This window comes from Echinops telfairi, unplaced genomic scaffold (assembly GCF_000313985.2).
Source record: "Echinops telfairi isolate 266 unplaced genomic scaffold, ASM31398v2 ScPeMD7_70;HRSCAF=299, whole genome shotgun sequence".
NCBI classification, from domain to species: domain Eukaryota; kingdom Metazoa; phylum Chordata; class Mammalia; order Afrosoricida; family Tenrecidae; genus Echinops; species Echinops telfairi.
In genome coordinates this window covers 39137972-39153479 of record NW_022103968.1, presented here as the reverse complement: position 1 = coordinate 39153479, position 15508 = coordinate 39137972, and the positions used below count along the sequence as shown (strand labels likewise).

Sequence of the window (15508 nt, the reverse complement as noted above, 5' to 3'; positions counted from 1 at the left end):
TGTGTGTGTGTGTGTGTGTGTGTGTGTGTGTGTGTGTGTGTGTAGTGGTGGAGTAGAGGTTGAGAAAACACTTTTCAGGGGCAAAACCTCAGCCTCGTACTCACAATCATTTCTGACAGCAATGTTAAGTGACATTGATGGTGCCTATGTTTCATAGGGGAGAAAATGTCACATTAGCCCTGTGATCACTGTCCCACAAACCAATAGCCCCAGTCTCATGACAAAAAAACATCAGGCAAATGCCAATCGGTCAACATCTTACAAAATATCTGAGCATTTTTCTGCAAAGCTCTCGAGATCGTTACACAGAAAAGGGAAGGATAAGAAAATATAAAGGTCCGGGAAAGTGCCCCAGCCCAGGAGATTTAATGAGACTTGGCCATGAAATGTAATGTGGTTTCCTGGAAGGAGTTCTGGAATAGAATAATGACAGCAGCTAAAAACTGAGGACACCGCATAAAGTATTGATTATGGTTAATAATATGCCAACGCCTCATTTGTTGACTATCTCGTTATCTGACATGTGCATTTATGAAGGTAGGTTTGGAGGGGGTGTTTGTTAAAGCTACCGTCTGACTATTTGGGGCATTAACATCTAGTAGTAACAAAGACTGAGGTGCTTGATCAGAGTAATGCTGACTGTAAAGGCTAAGATTGTGTGTCAACTTGGCTCAGCCATATTCTCTGTGGTTTGGTAGTTATGTAATGTAACAATTTGGTCATTGTGTAGGGATGTAATTTGGCAGCTATGTAATGATGTAGTCTCCCTCCATTTTGTGTCCTGATGTCGTCCTTAAAGCTGATTTTTATATACTCTAACAGTTTGATTTTGGAGCCTAAGCATGTCAAAAAGTGAGGAATGGGTGTGATGTATGGATATTGGTTCATTAATTGAAACAAATGCACCTTACTATTTTCACAACTTTTCTGCAAATATAAAACTTTTTTTAGATCATTTTACTGGGGCCTCTTACAAAGATACCTTTTTTTTTTTTAAGTTCCAAATATTGAAGCACATTCATCAAAATTCTGATGGAAGCCCAGGTCCATCCACTTGAACAAGAGGAGAACCTATGTTCTATGACCCCCTAGGGAGCCAGTGCCCCAAAATTATTGTTCAGAAGCCTGTCGCTTTGTTTTTTGATCTCTTAAAGATTTTTACGAACTTGAAATGGAAATCCCTCCATCAGGATTTGGAAGCGTTAGTGGGAGATTTCATTGTCATGTAAGCACTTTGGGCTTGCAGTGACCTTAAAGGACAGACTAGAACTGCTCCTTAAGGTTTTCTAACGCTATAAATCTTACCTTTCACTCGTGGAGCACCTCGTGGATGTGAACCGCCAGCCTTGCAGTAAGCAGTCAATCACCTAATTACTGTGCACTGTGGTTTCTTTTGAGGGTGAGCGAGGGGACAAAAGACCTAACGGGTTTAAGTTATACTTGCTTCCTTCTATGTTCTCTGAATGGTGCATTTTACTCTATAATGATTTGATTTGGTTTAATGGTAGGTAGAGTCATGCATTTTCTGTTATATTAAAACACTTTTTTGTGTGTCAGTCCCAGTGAATCTTTTTCATATTCTTCTCTTTGCTGTATTGGAGTTAAGTGATCCTGGAGTTTGCTTCATTTGCAATTTTCCTATTGGATGTTGTTGTAAAGTTTGGCTAGGAAAGGAGCCCTGGTGGTAATGCAGGTAAGTACTTGACTGTTCACAACAAGGTTAGTGGTTCATACACACGAACCACTCTGTGGGAGACAGAGACTGATCATGTAAAGATTTATGGCTTCAGAAACCCTATATAGGATTACTATAAGTCAAAATTATATTCATGGCCATGGCTGGGTAACTTGGAAAGAGGCTTGGAGGCTCAGTGGTTAAAGTACTTGGGTGCTAACCAGAAAGTTCATGGTTTAAACCCACCAGCCACTCGACAGGAGGAAGAGGAAGTAGTCTGCTTCTATAAAGATTTACAGCCCTGGGAACTTTACGGAGCAGTTCTATTTGTCTTTCAGGGTCACTGTGAATAGGCGTCAATTTGATGACAATGAAGGTTTGGAATAATCTGGGGGGAAAAGTCTTTTTCTATTTTTTAAATAGTTAAATACAATACAATAAAATTCATGTACTCACTACTCATTTGTAATAAATATTAGCAGTTCATCATATCTGTTTACACTTTGTGAAAGAAATAAATTAAAAATACATGCCCAGAATAAAAATTATAAAATGAAAAAGTGCATTCCAAGAACTAGTCATTGAGCTTTAAATCAAATAGAAGTTTTACAGACTCTAGAAAAGAACAATGATATTACAGTGCAAATTTCAGAGAAATAGGAACTTAATAGAAATCTGTGCTTTAAAGAGAAGGGCAAAATATATGAGTTTCCTCTTAGGATGTCAGGAAATTATTTACTTCAAAAGAATACAGAAAGACTGAGACTCAACCTTGAATCAACCGTTCCTGGAAAATCACCAATGAGTGTGCACACACACTCCTATTGTTTTTCTTCTTGGAACTTCTGTAATCATGAAGAAGCCAAATTTACTTTACTTTTAATTCTTTTGGCTCTCATTGTCTAAATAATGATCTCTCTGTCATACTCTTTAATCTAGACAACTGAGTGGTCTATTTAATTCCATAATACAATTCAGTCTTATCATTAATCATTGTATTATGCAATATCTAATCCCACCAACAGGGTTGTAAAATTCTTTAATAACAGTGTGTGTCTTGTTATAATTTTAGAGCCCCAGAGCTCATAGTGATCTAGGAAGTTATCTACAATGTAAATCTTTAATAAGTATATATTGCTTGATTGTGTGAACTGGTTTTTGTAATTCATATAATCAATGTATTTATTAGTACTTTAAATTTTTTTTCTGTTATTGGCTCAGAGCAAATGCTCCTTATGATTAAAAACATATATTAATATTTTGCAAAATAATAAGCAATGTCCTAGATATTTTGGCATTGTATATACAGATCTAAAACTCTTATTTATAAAGATATTTATTACAGTATTACTTAAAGTAGAAGAACCTGAAAGAACCTAAATAAGTTAATAGGGGCTTGGCCAAAAAAATCATTGGATGTCTATATATTATAATAATGCTATTTGTTATTTTTCCAAATATATTTTAGATGGAAATTTCATCTCTCAGAATATGTGATCCCCACATTATGGAATATGTGGGACATATTTCCACCAAAATATTCATAGTAATTATATACATAGTTGAGATAATTAATAAAATTTTATCATTAGCCTATATCATTTTTATAGTGCAAAAATTACATAGTTACTTCATTACTGCAGTGCAGTGGGGAAAGGGATGGTCTTCTGATAAATTATTCTAGGTGACGTGGATATTCATATGGAAAAATAAATAAACCTTGGCCTCTATTTCTCACTGCAAATGAAAGTTAATTACATATGGCTAGGTGATATATCAAAATAAGACAGATAAAATAATAAGACTTTTTAATAAAAACATAAAAGAATGTCTTAACAACTATGAAATTGGGAACAATTCCTTAAATAGGATACACTAACCAGAAAAAAGATAAATTGGACTATATTACAATTACGAAGGTTAGTTCACTAAAACATATCATAAAGATAGTGAAAAGACCAGTCACAGAGTAGATCCTTGTAATACAGAAATTTCAAAAACCTCTTATAAATCAATATTAAAAATATGACAGTGGCATAGAAAAAACTAAGCAAAGGATATTTAACAAAAGAAGATACTAAAATAGGAAAAATCTGCCCAATTTATAGGTTATTAGGGAAATACCAATTAAAAGCAATGGAAAAACCATTCAAAATTACATGAAGGATTAAATGGAAATGTTTAGTAACCACAAGTTCTGTGGATCAATAAAAACTAACTCTTCCACACTATTAGGGAGTGTGCAAGGGGATACACCGCGAAATAGGAAAACTCATATGTTGGTACTAATAGTTTGGAATATTATTTGGAAGTGTCCAGAACATAAATGCCCACCATGATCCACTAGTTCCAATTCTGAGGATATGTCCAGAAAAAGCTCAAGCATACATGAGTGTGAGTCAAAATTATTGTTGGTAGGGTTCTAGTTTACATATGCATGGGTTTATCCCAAACAAAATGTGTTTAAATGTGTCACTGCATCCAGTAGATAACTACAGACAACTTCTCTCACTGACACACTTGCCTTCAACTAATTCGGGAATAAAGCTCCGATCACAATATCAGCCTTGAGGGGATTTGCTTCTCCAGTTTAATTCCAGGCAGAAAGGTCACCTTAGAACATTATAGTGACTGTTGGGGGGAGTTTCAATGGGATCATCTTGATGGATTCTCTCAGAGGATATAGGATTATCACCTAAATTTAGGGAAACATTTAAAAACCAAAAAACTAAACATTTGAAGAAAACTGAAAATTATATTGGAGAGTGTGTTAGTCCAGGGAGACTAGATAAACAAATTCATAGACACTTACATGTGTATAGCAAAGAGCTTTACATACAAGAGTAGTTGAATATTGAGAAAAAATCCCAGCCTAGTCCAGATGAAGTCCATAAGTCTAATATTAGCTCCTATGTCTGATACCAATCTATAAAGTCCTCTTCAGACTCATGAAACACATGCAATAATGCCAACTATAGGAAGAACACAGGCCAGTGGGTAGACGTTCTTGTGGACCCAATGATAATGTAAGCATCTCAACACTGGCAGAGGTTTCCATGTGGTTATTCCGGCTCCAGAGCTCTGGCTTCATCGGCCTCTCTCCATGTGTCTTCTCAACAGGGATGTCTCACATGGAGTGAGGGGAGAGCTAGAGTCTCCCACCTCCAAGGAGGAATACCAGAGTTCCAGAATCCTCAGGAGAAGGCCATGCCCACACAGGCCTCATTGGCATGATTTGACCGCCTGATTGACAGAGGCCTGATTGATCGGCTAGACTCCACCCCTTCACTCTTAATCCTCTTAAGTTGACAAGTGATTATATAACTATCACAGGGAGAAAGGAGCCCTGATGGTGTGGTGTAGTAGTAGATATTGGGCTGCTAACCAGAAAGGTCCTATAGGATTGCTTTGAGTCAGAAATCACTTGATGACAGTGTTTGGGGACAAAAGTTCAGAAAAAAGTTGCGCTGTAGAATTTTTTTCCCATCATGACAACACAGCAGCTCATTCCTCAAGAGTAGCAATAGCTGCCCTAAAATTTTTCATTGGGAAACCTTACCCCACCCACTTGATAGTCCTATTTTGACCCCTTCGGAATTCATTTTTGTTCCCCGAACTTAAAGAATATCGAACAGGAGCACAGTTTGTGTCCCTGGAGAATGCTTGAACTTCACTTTGACAATGTACCTGAACTCTTCAGGAAAAGTTGGACACCTCTTCAGCTGTGGTTAGACTTGGATAGTGCACATGGCAAGAAACACAGCTTCTATTTTAAAACTTTTAAAATAAAAGTTTCTATTCCTTTATAGCAATTTTCCATTTACCCTCATAGTATTCATAAAAGGTTAATAATAACGTGCATGACAGGCCAATTTATAATAGCTCAAACTAAAAATAACTCAAATGTCCATCAAGTATAGAATGAATGGATAAGTTAATAAATTCTAGATGTTGAAATAGTATTCAATAGCAAATGCTACATTCAACTAACTTAATGATTTTCACAAATAAAATATTGACTCTAAGAAGTCAAGTACAAGTGTGTACTATTTTGTTTCATTTGTATAAAATGCAGAAAGTTTATTATTATATACTAGGATAGTGGTTATTCTTGGAAAGATAATGTCTGGAAAGGGGCATATAAATACTGACAATGTTTTATGGTGTGTTTTTTTTATTTCAGTGCCACTTATGTGGTATGTTTGCTTGTAAAATTCATTAAGTTAAACACTTCTACTAATAAAATGTATACTTTAAGGAAGGTGCTAAAGAACTCATTTGTATGTATATATATATATACGTTTAACCTCAATGTTTATTCTATAAAAGTGTCTATGACCGTTGCATTCATGACAAACATATAAAAAGATAAGCATCTACTCCTTACTTAAGGAGGTGGTTAGGGTCCAAAGACCAGGTCATTATGCAAAGATTAGCATTATGTGAAAATGGAGGATGATCACATCATTGCTACACTATATGAGAACTGCCAAGCCACTGAGAATCATGGCCCAGCCCAGCGGGCACCTACATTTAGCCATCACAGTTAGTGTAACCCTTCACTCACACTTATACGTTTGCTGTTATCAGACATATATCATTAATTCATAAAACAGGTAACAAGATGGGTGGTGAGGAGTAGATAAAAATCAGTGTGTGAAAATATGGTTATGTCCTTCCCCAGCCTCATAAAGCACACAAACATCATCAGAAACTACCCTTTTGATGCAAATTTTAAAGTTCATTCAATATTTGTGTTCTGAATGTTTATGTGCAAGGCATGGGATCATCGTAGCTGCATGTTTATAGTACCATAAACTTGTGGTAACTTAGTGGCGACACTATATCTGACGTTCTAGGGACATGTTGTCAGAAGAGATCAGTCCCTGGAAAAGGACACCATGCTTGGTAAATAGAGGAGCAAGGAGAAAAAGGAATCGATTTAAGATGAGTAGAGAGGAAGACCTTCGGCGGCGAGATGGATTGACACAGTGGCTGCGGCAATGGGCTCAAACACAAGAACCCCTGTGAAGCTGGCCCAGTCCCTCCGGGTCACTATGAAGGGGAACTAACAGCAGCCACCGCCGTGTGGAAAGGAGAGCTGAAGTGATTTTAAAACAAGAAAGTTCAGCTCAATCTACTTACCAAGAAAACCGACTTGGCCTCAAAGGTGTATGTATGAACTGTAAGCAGAAGTCTTACGATCTAGATAGAACATGGGTTTCATGCATGCTTTCCAGTTCAAGTTTTCTGACTTCTGATTTGGCTTTTCCCATACATTTTTACTTGGCCCCTCTTGGTAGTATTGATGGCTCCTTTCCTTGGCTGCCTGTCTGAATCCAGCTTGGCTGGGTCCCTAGCTTGTGACTCAGGGTCCCAACCCCAAAGACTGACCCGCAGTCTACATTGACCTATGACTCCATTTCCTTGAATGTTGCCTTTGATTTCTACCCCTAGGTTGATGAAATAACCACCCAGATAAGCACTGATTGGAGGGAAAAAATAAATAGGGGTGATATATTTTATAGATATATTTTGTTGTCATGTGATTCTGGCTTCAGAAACAAAGAAAGCAATTGTTCTATCGTACAAAAAGACAATAGGGCAGTAGTTAACTCAATCATTGAATCATTTAACCAAATGACTAAATTTTAAACATTTCTTTTCCTATGAAAATAAAAAACCTGTTATCTTCATTTCAAAGAAATATCCATTCTAAGGAAGTGGTACAGAGAAATATGTATTTACTACAAGAAAACTATTAACTAATGTTAACCAGAAAACCAAAGCAGCACAAATAAAATCATTGGCAACTCCTTGTAGGCGCCAGGGAGACAATTGCGGGGTGGACACATCCGGTAAAAAATAAAAGCTAGCTCCCCTACCTTGTCAAAGCCACAGGGGCCATTCAGTTCCATCTGTGTCCTGTTCTGGAGAAATGAAGACAGTGCGAGAAAGGGCTGTAGTTTTATGTGTGATCATCTCCGAACTTGCAGATTTTTACTAAAATCTTTTGAAGGACTATACAAGTCAAACTAAGCGTGCGTGTAGCTAGGTTTGGCCTATGGGCCATAAGTGTACACTCTCTCCTAAGAACTGGCTACATGTTCAAGGTCCTTCCATAAAAGAATCCCAGAGGTGACCTTGATTTCTACTGATGAAAATAACCAGTGTTGCAGACAGGTAGTAGACTGTCTTCGGGATCTAGTGCTGCTATCAAAGAAATATCAAGAGTAGATGGCTTTAGCACACAGAAATTTATTCTCTCACAGTTTCAGAGGCTCGAATTCCAAGAGATTGACCCAAAATACATCCTTATCCCATAGATTGTATGCCACCACGCTAATATAATTGTCTCTAATCCTGTCTCACTAACAACATAGAGGTTAATATATACCATTCATAAGATCATTAACTGAGAATCCTGACAGGCAAGTCGACACATATGTTGCAGGTACAAAATTTAATCCAGGGAGTCAATAGCCACTGTTTTTCTCAGATTGAGAGAGAGAATGAGGTTCAGGGAGATAAGCCTATACACTCATTCTTTCATTCACCCAACAAACATATTTTGAGTAAGCAACTACTTTTCACTCTAGGTGTACTATAATTTAGTTTGATTGAAATTCTGTAGTTCTTTTCTAATGGACAACTAAACATAAGCAAATTCACAAATCAAGAGACTTTTTTTCAAATGACTTGATATTCAGAAACCCAGATCTCTTCGTGGGAAGGGTTTTTTTTTTTGCACTAGTTTAATGGTAGCTACTCAGGGATTTAAGTGTGGAATCGAGAGGGAGATTAAAAACCTCTGAAGTCTGGCCTTTCAAATCAAACTCTTGTCATTGCTCCATTGAAAGGCAAGCTAGATACAAGATAAGGGGAAGGCTCCCTAGACAAAAGCAGTTAATAAACTAATTCATATACAATGACATTTGAAAACAAAAATAAACAGGGATAAGGTCCCTCAGAGATCCAAGAGTCTGAGTGGCTCTGCTAGTCCACTTCCTAGTTGATTTTTGTTTTAAAGGGAGAAGCACAAAGAGTCAAACATAAATTACCAAAGCAGTCCTTTTGGGCTCCTCTCCTTAAGGGGGGAATTTAGTTCAGTACTCTTTTTTATTTATTTATTTTTAACGTCTCAAGGGTCTAATTTTTCCTTACGTGTTCAGGCCAATCTTTAATGAACATTTTTCTTCTGACAATATTAACAAGAAAACCCAAACAGTATTAGTCCTTTCATGCAACACTGCTTCTTCAAGCTCCTCGGGGCTTCCCAAAAGAAGATGCTGGAGCTGCCAAGTGGCTCCACATTGAGTCAGGGCCAAAGTGTGCATCCTTTCCTGGAACCAGCATTCCTCTTGCTGAGCTTCGTTTACAGAACGCAATTCCTTTTCTCTTTAGTTCCAATGAAGTTTCTGACAAGGAAGAAAAATAAACACATTCTTTGGCAACTCTAAGGTCAAGATCATGGGACAGAGGAGTCCTGTGGTTTGCTCCTTCTTATTAACATTTGGTACTGATGAAAAAGGACTACTACACGTTGCTGTTTAAAAGGAGTAAAAACTGTGTCTGATACAGGAAGAACCGTTGGCTGAATGTTGCTGGCCCAGCCCTCATCCTCAGTAGTTTCCAGTTCCAACACAGGGTGACTTCGTGTGTGTCAAAATATGATTCTGCTCTACCAACCTTTCAATGGCTAATCTTTTCAGAAGTACTCGAAACTCTAACATTGCAGCTGGCAGCTGATCATGTTCACCTTTTGCAACAGCCAGGGATACCTCTTCCCTCAATAGAGAGGAATTAAAATGCTTGACAAATTATCCCTGCCTGCTTTCAATCTTCCACAACTCATATTCTCTTCTCCATGCCTGCTTATGCTGGCCTCATTGCCATTGATCCATGGGCAAAAGACGGTGTCCACAGATCGGTGAGCACAGCACAAGGCTCCACTTTTCTAGATCACAGATTCCCAACCTTATTTGCCTACCACACCATTTTAGGGAAAGAAAATATAAATAAATAGAGCTAAACCCACAGGGGCAGTTCTATCCTGTCCTACAGGGTTGCTATGAATTGGAGTTGACTCAATAGCTGTGAGTTTGCTTCTTTTGTTGGTTTGGGTCCTTCAGAACTTTTATACAGTAGCCCATAATCCAGGATCAAGTGTAGGTCTCTGCTTTTCCAGCACCTTTGGGTCATTCTAGCACCTTCCAGGGGGTGGTGTCATCCAATTTAGAAAACTCTACTAGATGTCTTAGCAAGGCCAGTCTCCAGAGTAGGAAAAGGAGCTCTGCCGGTGTAGTGTTATGCATTAAATTGCTAACTGCGAGGCCAGAGATTCAAAATTACTAGCTGCTCCTATTCCCATAAAGAGTTAGAGTTTAGGAAACTAGCAGGGCAGTTCTACTCTGACCTATAGGGTCACTGTGAGTCAGCATCATGTCAATGACATTGAATGAGAGAATAAGATAGTCTCTGAGCTTTACATAGTATGATGGACGGTTTCTAGATTTGGAGTCAGAATCATACCTGGACAAGCCAAATTTTGGCCTTGGGTAAATACTGTCCTTTTCATTCTAAATAGTTGATTAGTCTAACATGGAGGTAAATTCAGTTCCAGACCTGAAAGGTTTAAAAAGGGCCACAGTCCTGGGGGGTTACTAGTCTCTACCTAAACAGAAAGTATAGTCTCCCTTATGATTTTGAGTTTTGTTCCATGTTTGTCTCCCACTCTGTCCAGGTTCTTTTAATGTGATACTTTTCAGAGCAGTCGATAATGGTCACCAGGCACCATCTAGTTCTTCTGGTCTCAGGGTTATGGAGAATGATGTTTATGTGGGAAGAGACCAATAGAGTCTCTTTAAGACCTCTTTACTACTCACCAAAGTGAGTAAGATATAGAACATTGTCTTTTTGAACTATGTTGTACCAATTGATGTTGGTACGTTGATGAAAATAAATCTTTATATAGATATAATTATACAGATATAGCATATATAATATGTATAGTATATAATTTATATAAAGATTATTTGATGAAAATAATCTTTATATAGATTATAAGAATCTTCAAAAATTCCATTCACTAGAATAATTTATTTATTAAAAGCATTTTTAGAATTAAACTTCCTAGATTAGAATCCTGGTCTACCACTTTCTAGCTATCTGAACGTGCCCAAGTTTCGTGACCTCTCTATTACTCTTTTTGTTTTTCATCTGTAAAATGTAGATAATAATAGTACCTTCCTAAAGGTGATTTTATGAAAATTATGTGTAAGTTAAATTTGTTATATAAACTACTCAGAACATGGCTTAACTCATGATAAACATTATATAATTCCTTACCATAAGTTTATGCTACATCACTTCAGAATATTTTCTAATAGTCTTTGAAGTCTGGCATCAGAAGTCTGGCTTCCAGAAAAGCCTGAGGACAAAGGAGGTGCTGCTACTAGTCTTCGGAGGAGTCTGGAGTTGACCATGATAACCAGTATAACATCTGGGGTCCCTTTCATCTGTAAGGTTCCCTCTTTAAGGATTGGGAGAGGAAGTGAGCCTCATCTGCATACAGAGGGCCTAGCTAACACAACATCTTGCATGTAATATAGCCTTAAAACCTATTTGATCAATTGAAAGATAGATTGCTTCTTGATATAATAAAACCAGTTGCTGTTAAGTTGTAGACACAGAAGAACCCAAAGCTGTTCTATTGGGTTTTCAATGGTTGCAATCTTTTGGGAACAGAACAATAAGTCCTTTTTCCAAAGCATCTCTTGGTCATTTGAACTGCCATCCTTTCAGTTAGTAGCTGAGCACTTAAACATTTGCACCGCTCAGAAACTCCCTAATTAATCTAATAATAATAGTTAATATTCATTAATACTAACTAACTGCTACAAGGCCCTCTGGTAGGACAGAGGGATCCATATTCAGATGCTAATTGAAAGGGCAGGGGCCCTAATTAGAACTCAGCAGCGACTCCACAGGAGAAAGATACAGCAGTCAATTTGCAGTTTGCAACCTTGGAAGCCCTATGTGCCGTTCTTCTCTGCCCTATAGGGTCACTGTGTGGGAATCAACTGGTGGCAAGGTTTTTTTTGTTGTTATTTAATGACCATCTATGCTAGGCACTATGATATATAAGCACTTTGTGTGTGTGTGTCTGATTCCTTTATTTTACTCTTTCTTCTATCTCTCTTATTCTCTATAACTTTACTATAATCTTTATATATTATAGCTGTACAATTACACTACCAGACCTGTGATAGTGTGAGAGGCTGGTTTCCCCACACAAGGCAGCATGTCCAGTCTTGGTATTTCTTATTTCTCACAGTCTTTTAAGCATTTTTGCATAAGAAATTCTTAGGAAACTTCCTCTGGTTGGGGAACTTCTGCAGGAAGTAAAAAGGGATTCTGGGAAATGTAGTCCAAAGATATTATAGAAATTCCATACAAGTTCTGTCCAAATGCCACCTCGCTCCCTTGTGTGATCTCATTTCCCCCTTGAGCGATTTCATAAACATAATTCTTTATGGGGTCAGAGGCAGAAGTCTCTCCTTCGGTAGCTACTTCCTGCTTACATCGGTCATAGATGAGTAGAAATACTTCCTAATCTGTTCTATATTAAGGGGAGCAAGGGAGATACTGAACTTGAGGTATGTGCCATTCATAGGCACTGGTCAGCAGTCTATGTTTCTTCAGGATCGGCTGGGTCTGTTCTTTCAGAACATTCCAACAGTCACACACAAAGGGGAAATTCTTTACTCTGGGATCTGGCTGAATTCTTAAGGTAGACGCTGAGAAGCAGAATTGCAAGGGATTTTGGCTCTCACTCATCTTCTTGGCTGAATACATCTCTGGTGTGACATGTCAGGGTGAAGAAGAGCACTGTGGCATTGAAAGCATCTCAGCGCTGGCTGGGGTCTCTATGTGGCTTCTCTGGCTCCAGAGGTCTGGTTGCATCAGGGCAGGTCCATGTGGCTTCTCCAGCTCAGGGCACTAGTGTAGTTCCATGTGTCTTGTCAGCTGCAATGTCTCCCAGGGAAGGAGGAGAGAGCAATATATAAGCACGTTTAACGCATCTAACTTTAATAAGTACCACAGCCATATAAGTCAAGTACCAATTTTATTACTATTTTTTAGTTAAGAAAATAAATTTAGAATCAAGGGTTTTAAGGATAGCCTAAAACAAAACAGCAAATACTCAAACAAAAAGGTTTCTGTTTTAGACAGATAAAGCCAGAGAGACATGACCTTGGTTTATTAAAAAAAAAAAAAAAAACCACAAAGAAGAAAAAAACAAATAAATAATTTTTTTAAACCCACAAAGGAGATGGATAATGTGAAGAGCATCTATTTCTCTAAATAAAACTTCAAATATTAGCCCAGGTAAGCACTGGAAGCTTCAAAGAACTGGCCATGAGCAATGCTGTGCAAAAGGCTGACACAGGAACATGGATGATCCAGCTACAATCAAACGGCATCATTAGACAAAGCTCTCAAGACCTCGTCCGAGAGAACAAAGAATACATTTTATAGGGCACAGTAATTACCAGTCACTGGGGACAAATGAAATAAAAGACAACTGCCTGTCATAACAGGTAGTATGTACGTGTATCTGTAAAGACACTATTACACCCCAGGGATAAAAACACATACCAGACTCATTGCCCTACAGTTGATGCCAACTCATAGCAATGCTAGAAAACAGGATAGAACTGCCCCTGTGGGTTTCTGAGACTGTAGCTCTCTATGGAAGGTGGAAGTCCCTATTTTTCTCCCTACCCAAAGGATAGTACGTGATAACCAATCAAACAATCAGTCAATCCGTTTAGATTGATTACGTGTAGAAAGATTGAAAATCACCCTTGTACAATTGGACCCTGGTTATTCATTTCTAGGCCTACATGAAGGGCTGAAGCATTGAAAGCCCAGATCCAGGCTGGCATTTTTTTATATTCATATCACTTTGATAATACAGTGGCTGGAGAAAAAGCTTTAGTCCTATAACTTGTCAAAGGAAAGCTCCAACATCTACTCCCTGGGGCTGTGGAGCTCAGCATGAGTAGTAGAAGTCATTAAATCAACATCTATTTTTCAGTTCCGTAGGTAAGAGGAAAACAACCTATCATTTGGGTGGACTGATTCTGTTTATGAGTGGATGGGGATATAGAGCTAAGGCTTACATTAAATCTAAACTTCAAAAAAGACAAATAATTTTCACTAGAAAAAAATTCCTTTCCCATGGACAGAGACTCTAGCTTCAACACCTGTCCGGAACTTAGAAAAGCTCAACTTTAGCCAGTGGTTTCGAGATGACAGAAGGTTGATTAATTAACACAAATCTATCTTTGGTATAAGAAAGACAGGTGTCACTCTCACCCAGCATTTCTGTACAATTGCAAGAGAACTGGGTGAGCATTCCAAGACACCATTTCATAAACTCGTGGATGTTTTCCATTCTCAAAAAATCAAATGTCTAAATAATTTCAGAACTTTCTCTCCTTCAAATTAGTCAACATATTTGTTGACCTAAATATAAATGAAGTTCAATTCCTATGACAAGTGATTCTGAAAACCTCAATTTAGAGCTGCCTGATTCTAACTTACAGATGACAGTTGTTGAAGAAAAAAACCAAATGCTTGACAAGTCTAATTAGAAGGACATACTAAATATATGGCAAATATATACCATGCAATATGGTCTAGGGGAAATATAAACAAACGAAGCAAATGGGGAAAACGATTGCACATCTTCAGGTAGGTAACCAGTGGTACTTGAAGAATTGAACAAACTTCGTGAGTGTGGACAATTTTGCTCTAATATTCGGTCTACTTCCTTCAGGGGGAAGGGGAACTGAAATGTCATGGGTTCCATTAGAAACTGATATTATTCTGGGCATACAATAACCTCAACAACATTCGAGCTATGGATTATTGTCCCCATTTTATATTTAACAGGGATTAAAACTTTTTAATTTTTCTATAATTCTAAATCTTAACATACAATCCTTCTATCTGTCTGCTACAAAGAACTTTGTATTTTCCACTTGATATTTCACCTTCCTGTGCTTGTGATACGAGATACTAATGCTTCACCCTTGGACAGAATATGGGTGAGGGGTAGAAACACCTGATGAAGTCTGAGGATCAAAGAGTGGTGCAAGGGTTTCACTTGGGAAGAGAAGGGATTGCTGTCTGGAGAGGGAGGAAGATGGAGGAGATCTAAACAAGAGAAGGAGGAACTCAGGGATTCAAGAGGAATGCAGGAAAGGGTTTAGAGAGAGGGCTTGTGGTTACGAGTTTCAGTGAATCGAAGAACAGGGATTCCAGAACAGTTTAGAGATTAAGAAATTTGTGAGAAAAAAATGATGCAAGAAAAGGAACTTATAAATGTTTTGCTTTAGGCTATGAATGGCACCCTTCTTTAAACTTTCTTTTAAGGGAATCCAAAAAATTATTGGAGTATTTCTCTGTACTGAGATGGAACAAGGAAAAGAGTTCAATTTTATTTAAATTATACACATACAAGGGAACCTAAAACCAAAACCAAAAACCAAGTAACATGGCCAGAGACAGAGCTAGAATTTATTCTCAAATCTATCTGATTCAAAACTCTGGTTTTTTCCCCACTGTATGCCACAAATTACCCCTTGATCAGTAACCCAGAACAAGGAATTAATGGTCTTGGTTGGAAAGCTGATCAACTTTTAATTTTATTTTAGTAAATCACTTTATTGGGGGCTCTTACCGCTCTTATAACAATCTGTACATCAATTGTATCATGCACGTTTATATATATATGTTGCCATTATCATTTCCAAAACATTT

The 15508-nt window shown here is 37.7% G+C and overlaps 1 pseudogene; it reads right to left on the bottom strand.

The window, feature by feature from the left end:
• Positions 1 to 9408, bottom strand: part of LOC101640347 — a 16434-nt pseudogene extending 7026 nt beyond the window's left edge.
• Positions 9409 to 15508: the final 6100 nt, after the last annotated feature.